At 27.8% G+C, this 16,433-nt stretch overlaps 1 protein-coding gene across 1 annotated transcript in view; it reads right to left on the minus strand.

The window, feature by feature from the left end:
- Positions 1-16,433, minus strand: part of Pgant9 (polypeptide N-acetylgalactosaminyltransferase 9) — a 211,527-nt gene that overhangs the window by 58,747 nt on the left and 136,347 nt on the right. The window contains exons 4-5 of the transcript XR_016176034.1: positions 5,348-6,174; positions 4,261-4,459 (exon numbers count right to left, since the gene is read on the minus strand). The gene's annotated coding sequence lies outside the window, so the exon portion shown is untranslated. The remainder of the gene's footprint in view (positions 1-4,260; positions 4,460-5,347; positions 6,175-16,433) is intronic.

Consider the following 16,433-nt stretch of genomic DNA (forward strand, 5'->3'; position numbering starts at 1 on the left):
TGGTGCAAACAACAATTCACTATGGCTATGGTATATATATATAAGTATAATATTCTTCCTTGACTTTTACCGACCCTACAATAAACTACTTCTGTGTTTGCGTGCTACCATTTTACAGTTTCGTCAAACTGCATTCTGCATTTGAATTGCCGTTTTAAGGGTTTTTGTTGCTTTCGTATAAGAGAACAAACTTTGTCGAGTAAACAGATAAACTAGATATCAATTGATTTACATATAAACGTATTCAAATAGATCATTATCCCTCTAATTGGTTATTGATAAATTTAATTCACTATGTTTTAACACTAGAACTATCGATAATTGAGACGTAACTATCTCTAACAAAACTAGTCAAAATTATTGGTCTTTAAAAGAAACGTAAAAGTAGAATATTTTTGTATTTATTTTACAAAAGGAACTTCATGTTTTGAGATCTTAAAAACTATATAATAACAATTATAATAATAACAATAAGTACAATAATGAGGAATATTTGGTATCAAAATCTTTGGTATCAAGAATATCAAAGTTGTCAAACCAGTCAAAATGACTGGTGTGATAGTTCTACTGTTAATTTTAAAATTAATCAAATCATTTATATAATATAATACTAATTATATGTAAAATAATACTAATTGTGTAAAATATATATATATAGTCAAGATTAGAAGAAAAAATATCACAAGCGGTCAGATCATGAAAACTCAAGCATATTTTTTTCATTATCCTTTTAGAAGTTTCCCCCAAGCATTCACTGTCACAGAGCAAGAATTTAAATTACGAATCTGCTCGTGTGCACTCCCAGTTCATTCCTGTGTAAAATAAAAAGAAGAAGAAATAAAAAAAAGAAATTAAAAAAAAGAAAATGAAATAGGATTTTTATTTTACCTTACTACTTAACTAGGTACCAACGAAGTTGACAACGAAACGATAAAAGTCAAATCAGCGTAATTCGTTATCTCGATATTCATTTAAACGAAGCGTTAAAATGAGATTCCAAAAGGAAGGTAGGTAGGAACGAAGGAAGGTAGGAAAATAATTTACGAGTACCAAAGAATTCTTAACAAAGCATCTTTCTGTCCCCTACCCCCCTCGCTCTCTCTTCCCCAAGATAAAAAGTTTCATTATTTTAATTCACTTCAAACAAGTCTAAAAGTGTAAACTTCTCTGGTAAACTTAAAGAGCAAAGAGAAAGAAGAGAGGACAGGCAAAGAGACAACTAAATTATCGACCCGGCACGAGCAACTGTCCTTTATATTCTTTTCAAAAGTAAACTACGCAAATACCTTACGTCAAAAAGGTGACTGACTATTGTTCAAAGTACAAAGTAAACAACTTGTTCCATTCGCAATGAGGAAAACTAAAGAATGGAGCTTTTATAAAAGGTAAAACTTATATTATTATACGATTCATCATCTTCTTCTTCTTCTTATTCTTATTCTTATTCTACTACAACACTGAATTTTATTTCTTTTTAAAATCAAAACTTCATTCAAAGTAAAATATCTAGAACGACAATCTTGAAAATATCTTTGTTTTCTCAACGATTTACGTAATTTCAATTATAAACGATATTTTTGATGTAATTTTTTTATGAAATCACTTAACAACAACAAAATCGTATAAAATCACAAATTTGTGGTGTGATAAATATAATAGAAAAAAAAAATTGTAATAAAAAAACATATGATACTATGTTTCCAAAGGAAAGAAAGGTAACAAGAGAAACACAAGTAGACTTTAGAGATATCAGCAGTAGTAGAAATTGCAAAAGTGGATGAAGGAAGGTTGGTTGGCACACAGACTCTCGTTGCTCATAATTCCTCGTTAAACTCGTCCGTATTCTCTCTTTTCCTACCTACCCTTTTTCTACCCTTCTTAACCCGCTTTTCTGTAGCTGCTAGAAACGACATTGCCAATTTCCCTTTGAAGCTCGGATGAAAAAAGAAAATAGACTACGAAAAAGGAAGGAAGGAAGGTTGGTAGAAGAAAGAACGAATCATGTTGAACAGTTTAAAAGAGAAAGAAAAGGAGATAGAATGAGAGAAAGAGAAAAAGAGATAAAGAAGAGACAAAGATGAAACTTTTGTCTAATGAGATGCAAACTGCCGCCATGAACGCGTTTACATGGAGACAGACGAGTTAGAATTTTAACACATGCCCCATATGAATACGTCAGTTAAATAGCTAGGTACACGAATTGTGTACAATTTATCCCATAACTTGGACGTTTTATATATTATAACTATTATGAATAATGCAATAACAATGTAGAAATGATGTTAGTGATATTTTCTTCATAAGATGTTTTTTTTCATTTACAATAATAATAACTTAGGTATGTCCATTGTCGTGTTATTATGTAAAGCAATTAGTAAGTCTGTAAAATATAATTTAATAAGATAACACATATATATATACAGTTTAGCAAAGAGAACTGGCAAAACTTGTTCTTATTATACAACACGTTAAATTATAACAAACGACAGTTAACATATTTCTAAGGTAGTTTCTTCCTACAGATATAACTGTGTAAGAGAAGTTTCGTTGAAATTTACAAAGATTATCCCTCCCAACCCCTATCCTCTCCAAGTACAACCATAGAAATTTCCATTCGGTATAGTCAGAGAGAATGGACCGATCGCTTTTCCACGACTACTACTAACTCCAGGCCATGCTAAATTAGAAACACCTGTTTCCAAGTGAGCACGCGTCTCTTTAGGTATGTGTTTGTGTTTGTGCGTGTAGTTTTCATGTTCAGTAACGTATGTATCGGTGGTATGGTTGTGCCACCACCTTTCCTCTCTCGTTTAGTCGGTTAGAACATCGGTGGGTTTGCGAGTGTCAGTAACAACAGGCGTCCGCAAACTTTGCCCACCTGTCCTGATAATGTCGGTTAATATCATGTAAATTGTAATTAATATTCATGGGCTTAATTCCGGTGAGCTTCGCGTTGGAAACTGCGTTGTATGGTAACGTTACCATATCCGTGTCGCCACTGCCGACTGCTACTACTCTTCTACACCTATCTACCAACCCCTACGAACCTCTCCTATCCCTTTCCTCTTTCTCAACAGGACCGTCCTTGCCAACTTTTACCGAAAATTTACGGTCCTAGTCGAAATACGCGAGCTACTTTCACCAAGAGTTGGCCAACACGTTCGTTAAAATTCTCATTTCTTCTGTAAAGAAACCTCCTAATATGGTGTTTAGAAAATTGTTTTATTTTAATAAGATCATTCTATTTGAATCTTCCACAAATCTGTGTTCGACATTTGCTTTTAAACTCTCGACGAAAAACAAGGGAAAATTTATTTTCACGAGTTAAAAATGTAACATATTCGATTCATTTTCTTAAATCAGATATTTAATACCTATTCTCGTAAATTGAATAATATCATCTGTTACTTAATTACACACAAATTTCTTTGATATATACCTAAATGAAATAATTCCTTTCTAAAAGAGATTAAAACGTTAAATTGCAAAGTATCTAAAATAGTTTTAACTTGAAATTTAATTTAAAGACTGTACATATATTATTCATTTGATTAGAAATTCTTTGCAACGATGATGCAATATTGTTTCCACGAAACTATCGAAACGTTCGTTGAAACCGTATAATCGTTAACACCGTTTGAGTAATTTTAAGGATCGAGGGAATTGTAATCCTCTAGGGATGTTTCTTCCGCGTTGTTGCACGGTCAGACCTTTGTACACGAACATACTGAGTGTTAGAGAGAGAAAGAGAAAGGTAGAAGAGAGAAATAGAGATAGAAGAGAAAGGGCGTGCACGATGTAACATATAATCGTCGACATGCTGGCAAGATGAGTCCTCGAATAGCAAAAAATGCTACACCACTTCCTAGCAATATCTTTCGGTGCAGCATGGAAGCTTCATTCTCCTCTCTCTCTCTCTCTCTCTCTTTTTCTTGCTATTTAGAAGAGAAGAACAGTTACTTCAACGTTGGCTTAACGTTTATACTGTTAGATATTCCCACGATCCATTTAACTCTCTTGGTACATCGAAAGCCACCTGACGTCAATGATTTTGCGTTTCCTTTATTTGACGATACAAAACAAAAATAGAAATAAAAAAATAAAAATAAAAAACATTGCATAAAAAGAATCAAATTATTTGATACATGACAAAGTGACAATTTGATTGAACGTAAATTTCAATCGTCAAATATTCCTGAAATTGCTATACTGTTATTGTTTATTATTATTATTATTGTTATTTAATGAAACTATACTCACCATTGGTCACGAGGATCAGGTAAAGTTCTATGCACGGAAATAAGGTCGCTGGCGTATTGATTGAATGCGTTATTTATCCACCCATCGTCCACGAGTTTTTTGATCTCAGCTGTTAGATTAGTCGGTAATATGATTGGTCTACCCATCTCACCGAGTCCTGCGATGTCTGGATCACGTGGTGCGACTAAAACACCTCCTCCTGTGTCAATGAAAAAAAAAATAAATAAATAAAAATTTAACTCACACATACAAACACACACACATGAAATCGTTAAAGTGGAACAAACAACTTGTGAGAAGAAGAAAATATAAATAAATTCGAGAAAATGGAATCGAATTTTTATAATCGTCCATAGGATCGTATTTGAGTGAGTAAATGAGAGAGAAAGAGAGAGTTGAGAGAAAGATATCATATACTTTCTGAAAGCATTTTCGCATAAACTTGAGTTTTATTTGCCATGGCGTCATACTGTTCAAGCGTATCCAAACTTATGCTGCTGTTACTTCAATGGAGGTCTACGTAGCATTTTGCTATTGCTCCTTTTGAAAATAATTTTATCCCATTCCCAGCAAGTTGGACCCTGGTGTATACGATGACGGCAATAAAGACGACGACAAATTGCTTTACTGGCCACTCTGGTGCGAACTTGCCTGGAAACTCGCTCATTTCACTCATTCAGTATCTTTCTTTTAACTCTTACTCTTTCCCTCGTCGTCTCTTTTTCTATACTCATCATCAGGAATATTATCAAAGACTCTTAAAGTACTACTTTTTTTTCATTTAATCCCGTATCTCTCTCTCTCTCTCTCGTTTAGTTTCTATTTAAATATTACCCGTCCCCGATATTACCATTGAGAAAAGGAAATTGCACTGTGGACAATCGTAATAAAAAGATTCAAATGAGTTACTCAAAGAGTACAAGATATTTATATCGTTATATTAGTTTAATAAAAAAAAGAAGTAAAGAAGAACAATTCAAAGTTAATTAAGATTTGTTTCATTGATTTTATACTGTAATGAAAGATTTTTCATGAAAAAAAGAAATAATAAATGAAATGAAAGTAAAATAGCAGAGGTTTGGTTTACCTTGTTCTAAACCAGCCTGATTAAGTTTGGCTTTGCTTTGGACGTTTCCTTGGGTCTCTTTTCTAAGAGGAAGAGCCGGTGGCACAAAACCATTGGCCACTTGTGGTGGTGCAGCGACACCAGAGGGTGCCAAACCCTGTACAGCTTCTGCAGCCGCACGATCCTCCGTGTATAAAAGGAAACACACGGTGATCCAAACAGCGGTTGCCAATACTCCAACCTTCAACCACAATGATCTTCTTCTTGGAAAGCCCATCCTTTTTGTTCGTTTCTTTCCTTCTTTCCTTTAATATTTTCCTCTTTTACTTTTCTTCCCTTTTTATTTTTTTCCCCTTTTTACCCCTTTTCAACGATCAACTTTCACCCACCTTTATCGATCAACTTCCACTGCTACTATTCTCAAAGAGTTTCTATGCGTGTTACCTCAACAACATTCTTACACACCTAACTTCTCGTTTTTTCCACACTACTTTTCCTATTCGTCGATATTTTGTTAATTAAACTATGATCAATAAACTAATTCGATCACACTTTTTTTATCATAGCTGATCTTGGAAAAAATCGGCTAAATTGAATTGAATTTGAATTCTTTCTAATATACTTTCACTTTCTTCTTCTTCTTCTTCTTCTTCTTCTTCCTCTTCTTCTTCTTCTTCTTCTTCTTCTTCTGGATTTATGATATGCATCAATCGATTTAACGAATCACGATTAGATAATTTTTCTTTTTAAATCTTAATATTATTTCGATCAATGTAATTAATATGTCTTCGATGATATGTATATTTGTGGTAATGTTTTCTTCAATAACGTCACCGCATTTTGATCATCTGAAACAAATAATAAAAATATAAATAATAATAATAATAATAATAATATTTCTTACTTTAATATTATAGATAATAATATAAACGTTTCAATAGAATTCAAAAGGAAAATATTATGTGTGCTTTATGCGAGAAATTGCTGTTAAACGTTTTCAAAACGATCTCGAGGAAACCACCCTTCCAATTGAATAAATTTCAAACATGTTTTCAAATCATGTTACATTATCCATGGTAAAGCGATCTTAAGTAATGGTTACCATCGATATTTTTCGATCATTCGTTCGTACACACACTTGCATATATATTCACATATTCATATATATGTGCATGCGTTATCGCTTTTATTTTCACGATTTTAATTGGTCGTTAATCGCAATGCCGATGCAGTTCGAAACGTGCGGTCAGTAACGAATAAAAATGTAATATCATCACGGAAAGTAAATTATCCTATATGAACTCATCGTCCTACTCTACTCTCCCTCTCTCTCTCTCTCTCTCTTCCTCTCTTTAATATCGTAATAATATAGACGTTTAATTTTATCCAACGCCATATAACGTTGGACCGAGATTGGTTGATCGTTTTAAATAAAGTTTATTAAGTTTTAACGATAGCACCAAGTTTGTTATCGTTATTCATCACATATTAATAATATTTCGATTTTAAAAAGACCAAGGTCATTATATTGCATCACTAATATATAAAAATATTACTAATTATAAATAAAAAAAAATTATACAAATATATATATTTAACCCCTTAAGTTGCACGCTCAAGTTAACTCGAGCGGTGTTGTATTACGTTAAGCCAAAATAGTTCCTGAAGGGATTAATTATATTATATTTTAATTATATTTAATTAAATTTTATATATATATATATATATATATTAAATTAAATTATATATATTTAATTATATTATATATATTAAATTATATATTAAATTGTAATATATAATTATACAAGTATATATTAAAATGTAAAAACCAAAATACTTGATAATTATATTAAATAATTAAATTATTATAATAATAATTTTGACATAATCACATCAAAAGTATTTTTTTTTTTTTTAATTTAATTTTAATAATGTATTAATTTATTAATAATAAATTGTTCATTTAATTGAATTAATAATTTAATAATGTAAATCGTTAATTAATGTGAATATTCGAAGTTACATTTCTTTTTATTTTTTTTTTTTTTTTTGGAAAGTTTATCCTGAAAATTTTCAAGAGCGAGACGAAAAGTGAAAGGTTTTAGGGGATGGAGAAGCAAGTGCGTTGTAGTTCAGTGGTAAGGGTGAAAAGGGGGGAAATATCGATCGGAAAAGGTTTGCGGAAAATGACTGGGGGTGATACGAGACAGACGTGCACATCCTCAACTGGGTACAAAACAATTTCAAACTTGGGCTACGAGAAATGCAACATTGCTGTTATCGATAAGAATTATTTGTAAAATATGTTTTAATAAATAAAAAAGAATAAAGAGAGAATAAAATTACTAGAAAATTAAAATCCAATCGTGGTATTTAAATTAATGACATGATTCTTTACGCGATGGGATTTTAATTTTGTAAATTATATTTTCCATGAGGGAATGATATCTACAGTAATGTACATTAAATATTTCTAATAATTAATTATTTTACTATTTATTCATCCTAACACGCGTAATTTTTCTTTTTTCTAAACATACTTCGAGTAAAATATAATTTATTTTAATTACTAAGAATAATCACTCGTGGGACACCGGATATATATATATATATATATATATATATATGAATCCTTAGAGACACTGGGTATATATGTCTTCAGAGTTTATATACAACGAAATAAATATTTTAAATGTGTTAGTAAATGTATGTATGTATGTATGCATGTATGTATGTGTACAGATAATTTTAATCATTTTAATTTTCAAGTAAAGTGTAAATGTGTTGAAAAAGAAGAAAAAAACATTTTTATAATGCTGACAATGTATTTACCCTGAATATTGAAAATGCAAATCATTTTTAGTTCTTTTTTTTTTTTTTTTTTTTTTCAAATAATTTTTGCCAATCGAATCAAATTTTTTGTTGACTCGGTTATAGATGTGAATTTTTTTTTACCGTTGAGAGATTATGTATTAGGAGATACGCTGAGGTGCTATTTAAAATTTCAAAGTAGGGTTAACTAAAGTGCTTATTCCCTTATGGATAGAATTTAAAATTTGATCAATATTTACTTTATATAAAATTCCTCTCCCCCCTTTTTTCCCTCCCCCTCGTCAATATCTAAATTTACATGTTTTTTTTCTTTCGTTCTCAAAATTCAACGTTACTTACTTAAAATTAAAATTTATTCTCCTACTTGGGCAAATTTTTAAATAAACATACTCCATATATATGTTCCTTTCTTTTTAATACTATAAATAAATATGATAAAATATTAAATTTTTGTTTATTTTGCAGATTAAAAATTAATAATTATAATTTAATAATAATATTAATTAAAATAAACGAAATATACGAATTTTTACGTACAAATAATTTTTTACGATATATATTGCTTGAGGTATTATATCTTATGATTAATTCATAGAAGATTTATTACAAGTATATATATATGTATGTATATGTATATGTATGACTATAATAATTATGCGTTTGTGGTGATTAAGTTTGGAAGTTAACTGGTTATATATATATATATATATATATGAACATTAAGTTATACCGATAAAATTATTTACGACTTTAGGTAAATATAATTAAAGTGAGCTTCATTGCAGCTGCAGTTGCAGTTTCCCCATGGCTTATACAAGGGAGTTAAAAATTTAATCTCCTCGACTCTATATATATATATCTTATGACTAAAAGAGGTAAGGTAAAGTGAGCGTAATACAAAAACAAAAAAACAAAAAAGAATAATCTAAGAACCTGACAACATTCTATAACGTTGTTTCTCCCATAAATGAGACCCAACAAAACCCCGTTCAACATTTTTTCAACAATGTCACGATCAAATTAAAACTTTAAGTACTGTCGAGTTTCTGTAATTATGTATAAACTTTTCCCATAACTCGTGTTTTTGAATAATACATGCATATTATAATTATTTTTTTTTCTAATGCAGTTACTTTTTTGTTGTACAAGTAAATATTAAATAATATTTTGTTAAATTATTTAGAAAAATGTTGAATACAAAATATGAATAACAATCGTTTCAATTTTGCATTGAAATACCAAAACCAAGTTTTATACTTTACAAATAATTTTGAAGCCTAATTTTATTTATTAATTTATTAAATATATTAGAAAAATATATTCTTCCTAAATGCAATTTTTGTACAAATAAATATTAAATAATATGTTATTAAATTATTTAGAAAAATGTTGAATACAAAATATGAAAAACAATCGTTTCAATTTTGCATTGAAATACCAAAACCAAATTTTATACTTTACAAATAATTTTGAAGCCTAATTTTATTTATTAATTTATTAAATATATTAGAAATACATATTCTTCTTAAATGCAATTTTTGTACAAATAAATATTAAATAATATGTTATTAAATTATTTAGAAAAATGTTGAATACAAAATATGAATAACAATCGTTTCAATTTTGCATTGAAATACCAAAACCAAATTTCATACTTTACAAATAATTTTAAAGACTAATTTTATTAATTAATTTATTAAATATATTAGAAATACATATTCTTCATAAGTGCAACACATCTAATAAAAAAAAAAAAAAAAACCGTGATATTATTAAACATAAAAATTATCTTTTTCGATCGAATCAGTTTATCTGTATTCAAAAGGTTTAATAAGATAATTAAAAACGATTACTAATTATCGATAGAAATCTCTTCACTGATAACATATTGACATCATAAATAACTTTACATAATAACCTTGCATTAATGATAGAAGGAGGAGAAAAGGAGAAATAAAAAAAAAAATAAAAAAAAAAAAGGCAAACTAATCTGTTCGAGTTGAAATACCTTTAACGTTCGATCCATTAGTTTCAGTCGTTAACGATACTACTACCGATACGGAAGTTGATAAATGATCATCTACTGTAAAATGTAAAATCCAAGACTTAGCTTGTGATCGATATTATAACGGTAACGATCATTTGAATATATCTCATGTGATTTAATATGACGAATGAATCATTTCATGCATAAATACGATTTGTATTCATTAATAATACTAATAATTATAATTATAATAATAATAATGATAATAATGATAATAATATTAATAGAAGTAATCTTCTGAAATGTAATTAGTAATTTTAAAAATACAATTTTGATTAGATACAATCAGAATTGTATAAAATTCTTTAATTAAGTTATCATATTAATGTAAGTAGAAGTTAGATAGAAAAATGTTATATATATATATATTTCATTGTAATATTAATTAATTGAAACAAATTAATTAATAATAATAATAATAGTAGCAGAAGTAATTTTCTGAAATGTAATTAGTAATTTTCAAAATACAAATTTGATTAGATACAATGAAAATTGTATAAAATTCATTAATTAAGTTATCACATTAACTTAAATAGAAGTCAGGTAGAATTATGTTATATTTCATTGTAATATTAATTAATTGAAACAAATCAATTAATAATAATAATAATAGTAGCAGAAGTAATTTTCTGAAATGTAATTAGTAATTTTCAAAATACAAATTTGATTAGATACAATCAAAATTGTATAAAATTCATTAATTAAGTTATCACATTAACTTAAATAGAAGTCAGGTAGAATTATGTTATATTTCATTGTAATATTAATTAATTGAAACAAATCAATTAATAATAATAATATTATTATTAGAAGTAATCTTCTGAAATGTAATTAGTTATTTTAAAAATATAATTTCGATTAGATACAATCAGAATTGTATACAATTCTTTAATTAAGTTATCATACTGACATAAGTTGAGTCAAATAGAAAGATGTCATGTGTTTTATTATAATAATAATTAAAAAATAAAAGTAATAATAACTGTCAACTTTGTATAAACATAAATCTAGTGATAAACATTGTCTCATCATTCCAGATTCTTTATCAGAGTTTATTCGTTCGTATTTCATCTTTTCCATATACCCATCATCGTCTCGCGATCATAACTCAACTCTCTCGAATGGACAACAAAAATAAAAAATAATTAAAAAATAAAAAAATAAAATAAAAAAGACCAAAATGAACAATGAGAAGAGAGTAGATGCTTTTCCAGGAGAAAAGGATCTATTTTCTCTCTTTTAGAATTGTTCCTCTTTCTTTCTTTCTCTCTCTCTTTCTATCTCACTTAGAAATTTTCTCTCGCACGTTGAGAAATATCCCATAAACGTCATTGGTTTTTACTCTAAACGAAATTGGACAGGTACCAAGAAAGATACGGACAGGAAAAACAAAGGAAAGGAAAGGAAAGTAAAATAAAGTAAAAGAAATGAAAAAAAATGAGACAAACTTTAAAAAAATGGAACACATTTTTTGTTGTTTTTTTTTTCCGAGTCTCCTTTCTCGTTCATAATAATTGAATTAAAAACCAAGCGAACTCGGACAGGTGTTTAACGTAAACGTTATTATTTGTGTTTTTAATGCTTCGTTAAGCTCATTGCTAGGATCAACGTATTAAACTGTTCGTTCATTTGAATTTTATCGCGTTAATATTACGTAAGATGTAAAAAAGGAATTGTTAATCTTTAGCTTCTTTTAAAATGATTATTTAACAAATATAATTATTGCTTGCTATATTTTAACAAGAATGATAATACCCCCTGGTAGCACAAAATATTGAAAAATATTGAATACATATGTCAATAATTCATTCAATTAATAATATATATATTTATAATATGATTATATTATAAATATTATATTATATCTTAATATATATAAATTACGTGTCAAGCGTTGTTTGTCCGCAATGGACTCCTAAGCTACTGAACCGATTTTAATAAAATTTTATAAATAATATAATAATATAGTAATATATTACTATAGTAGTAATATATATCCTATATGTACCCTAGTAATTTATAATTATAATTTGATTTTCAATTTTCATATCTTATTCATGTATACACAAACCTTGTGTATAAATATTAAATATAAATATAAGTATTGTTTAGTTTATCCCATTTTTCATTGAAATTATCTTTATTCTGTCTACTTTATTCGTATCATTTATCACTTTTGTGTGTTTTCTTCTTCTACTTTCTACTTTTATTTTTATCGATTTCATGAAAGTATCGCGATTCTTCTATCTGTATAATATACTGCAAACGAGCTAGAAACTTTCTCACTTTCGTATTATACAAAGGCTTCGAATTGAGAAGAAGAGGAAGGAAGAGGAGAAAGAAGAGGAAGAAGAGATACCAGAGAGGAGGCTTTAGTTTCATACGTAGTAGTAAGAGAAGAGAGAAAACGTTAGCCGAAGTAAAGAAGTTGGAATTCGCTTTCGCACCGAGTACCGTCAATTTTCACCAACTTCTCTCTTACCTTACCTTACCTTACCTTACCTTACCCTTACCCTTACCCTTACCCTTACTTGCAGGAAAATGTAGGAAATCGCTTTTCTGCAATTCGAAGCGAAGCTATACGAAAAGGAGTTAAGAGTGTTACTGCTAGTAATAGTAATAGTAGTACTAGTAGTAGTAGAGAAGAACCGAATTTCCTAGTAAAAACCGAACGATGAAAGGATATACTTATAGGTTATTTAGTAGCTTCTACGCAGTCGGCATCTCGAAACATTCCAAAATCTGAAAAGCTTGGTAAAATGGTAGGAAATAAGGAATAGAGATGATAGGAGAAAAATCTTTCTTATTTCTTCTCGTTTCGTATCATAACCGAGTCAACGAAAATGTCTCTGTGTATTTCGTTTACATGAAAAGCAATCGGATTTTATAAAATGGAGACTGTATATATATTTTAATGGTTATATATATATATTTTTTTTTTGATGGAATTCGTGATGTTTCTCAATAGCAAAAAAAAAAAATTCTACAATATTTATTCTTATACGAATTTGCATAAGTATTGGGTTGGCAACTAACAAGGAGAGTGCAAGATCATGGGATCACGGATTTTGTTCAAATTTTGTAGGATGGTGGATTTTGTTTCCCTGTTGTATCTTTATATGTAAAAATAGACATAAAAAAAGAAAAATTCACCCTACACAGACTGAACCCTAACGACTCCGAACACCGAACAGTTGTTGCTGCTACGCTAAACCCATTACGTGTAATCGTTTGCTACAGGGTTGAATATAAACAGTGAATTGCATATTCAGCATCTTCAATTGCAACTATCTAAAAAACTATTGAATAGTGTTCCCTATAGCCATATATATTTTCATCAACAGAGAAACAAAATCTATCAACCTACAAAATTTGAACAAAATCCGTGACCCAATGACGTTACACTCTCCTTTTAAGTCATTCCTGATTTTAAAAAGGATTCTAAAATAAATGAAAGAATAGTATAGAATAAAAAACATTTCTTCGTTAGAATCTTCATTTTGACAAAAAAAAAAAAAAAAAGAAAAAAGTCATAGTTAAAGTTTCCAGTTCTCGAAGCTTTTATTCTCATTTCCGTCGAACTGCACGAGAAGCTCCATTTACGGGACTTTGTGTGGTGCGGATACGTTGTTGTCTCGAGTAAGTTGAGACAAAAAGGATAAGAAAGAAAGTATAGAAAGAAAGAAAGAAAGAACGAAAGAAAGAAAGAAAGAAAGTATGAAAGAAAGAAATAAAATCGTAACAGGCTATCGAAGAAACGTTAGTACCGAACGAGGTGCACCCTCTTCTTTGAAAAACTCGTACGTGGCCAAGTAGCACGCTTTCCTTTTAGGAGCCATTACTATATGCGACACTTTCAACAAGTCTTTACTGAAGATTTCAACTACGTATTGACGGAAAAAAAAAACAGCAAAGCAAGATTCTCCCCTTGATGCAACCAATCGTATTATTCGTTTCAATTCAATGAAATACTCAATCTTACTTTTTAATATAGATTCTTTTTTTAATATATTATACATCCACGAATCTCGTGAAATTCGATTTCACTTGTTTGCATTCATTTTAAAGTGCAGTTTCATAAAATACAAGAAAGATGAAATGCGTTATTTTCTTTCATATATGTCACATTTCTTAGAGAATGTATTTTCTTTCCATTTATATTACTTTTATTCTAGAATTATTTTATATTGTTACTTTTTTTCATTTTTATTTTTATTATTATTATTATTATTATTATTATTATTATTATTATTTTGTTATCGTCACCCGAGAATACGTGAATCACGATGAAAAGAAAAAAAATATTAATATTGTATTCTGTTACGATTTTATAGAAATTTATTTTTCACGTTTAAATAATATTATTATTTTATAATATAATACTACTATACTATAATATAACTAGGTACAGCTAGGTATAACTAGGTATAATATAACTGTATATATTAAATAAAGTTAGTATCTCTATAACTATACTGTAATACTATATAATTATACAGTATATTATATACTATATTACCAACTATATAGTATGCTATACTATAACTATAGCTATACTAAGTAATACTATATAATATATAATATACTATACTATATATATTATGCTAATATATTTAGTATATTATATAGTATACTATATAATATAATATACATAACTTTTATATTATATGACTGTAATGTAATATTTTACTTACTTTATTTTATTTTATATAATTATATATATTATACTTATTTAATTTATATTATACTTATTATAACTATTATACTAATTTTATTTAATAATAATAATTTGAATAATAGGTCGTAAAATATGTGATACATTTTTTCTATAAAGAGTTTATGTGATAATATTAATTTTAAGTAAGTATTTTATTAATAACAGTCAAAAAATATTCGTGCAAATTATGAGGGAAAAAGATATTAAATGAAAAAAAAAAAAAAAAAAGAAAAAAGACAAGCAAGCGTTGAAAATCCGATGATGAAGATCTCTTGAGCGTTACGTACTCTAACCGTTTTCTCGAAGCAGTCATCGTGGCATAGAAAATGTGTTTGCTGGTGAGAAATTTGCCAGCTCATCGATGCACGAAATTGCAACCACAAGCGTTTACGAGATACACTGTAATAATAATACTAATAATCTTCAAAAGTTTTTTTTTCTTTTTTTCTAATTTTTTTATTTTATTTTTATTTTTATTTCTCATTACCACATTCATCGGATACGGATCACCAAGTTTTTCATATTTTCTTCAAAAAAGAATTTACTATCACAATGCTTCGACGAATACATTTCGTCGAGTTATAAATAATAAAAGAACGTAGAAGGTAGAAGAAGATAAAAAAAAAATAAATAAATATTCCGTTTAATTTAAAGCGTTATTTAAATGAAAAAAAAAAAGAAATCAAATCAAATCAAATCAAAATAAAAAAGAAATTATAAGCATAACAATTTTTCCATTTTAATTTAAGCTTACTAAATAATCGACTTTCGATTCGATGCCAGAAAGATAAAATTAATCTTGCGGTAAGATTTGCCAAGTGCTATTACCAATATTAATTCTACAGTTTAATAAATAATATCATAACCCATTTAATGTAATCACAAATAAAATTTAAATGAGACAACATTTGAAATAACTTATATATATATATATATTTATATACCCTACAATTACAAAATGTTCATTGAAATCTCTTTACGATTGATTAAAAATTTATAAATCTAATTTAGTAAATAACGAATTAATTAATCATAAAATCAATAAAATCAAATTCAATTAAAACACTGCATAATTTCAATAAAAAAAGAAACTAAATTATTCTTAGAATAGAATTAATTAAAGTATAATAAAATATCTTTAGTAGTTTCAAAGGAAATCATTGCAAAAAAAAAATTATAAATAAATGAAATATTTTGCATTCTAATTATCTGAATTATATACTTATACATATTATCTATCTCTCTCTCTCTATATATAGATATACTATTACATATATACTACTTTAATAGTTAGTATACTATACTAGTACTATATGCTACTAGTAGTACTAGTAGTTAGTATCCTATACTATACTGTACTAACTATACTAGTTAGTACTAGTATATATATATATATATACTACTACATATATACTACTAGTATATATTATATAGTAGTATTTATTATATAATATAGAATATATTAGTAATGTAATATATATTATATATATACAGAACATCTAAACCAGAAA

Source organism: Polistes dominula, unplaced genomic scaffold (assembly GCF_049000335.1).
Source record: "Polistes dominula isolate Pdom_NZ unplaced genomic scaffold, Pdom_raw_medaka contig_79, whole genome shotgun sequence".
Taxonomy (NCBI): Eukaryota; Metazoa; Arthropoda; class Insecta; order Hymenoptera; family Vespidae; genus Polistes; species Polistes dominula.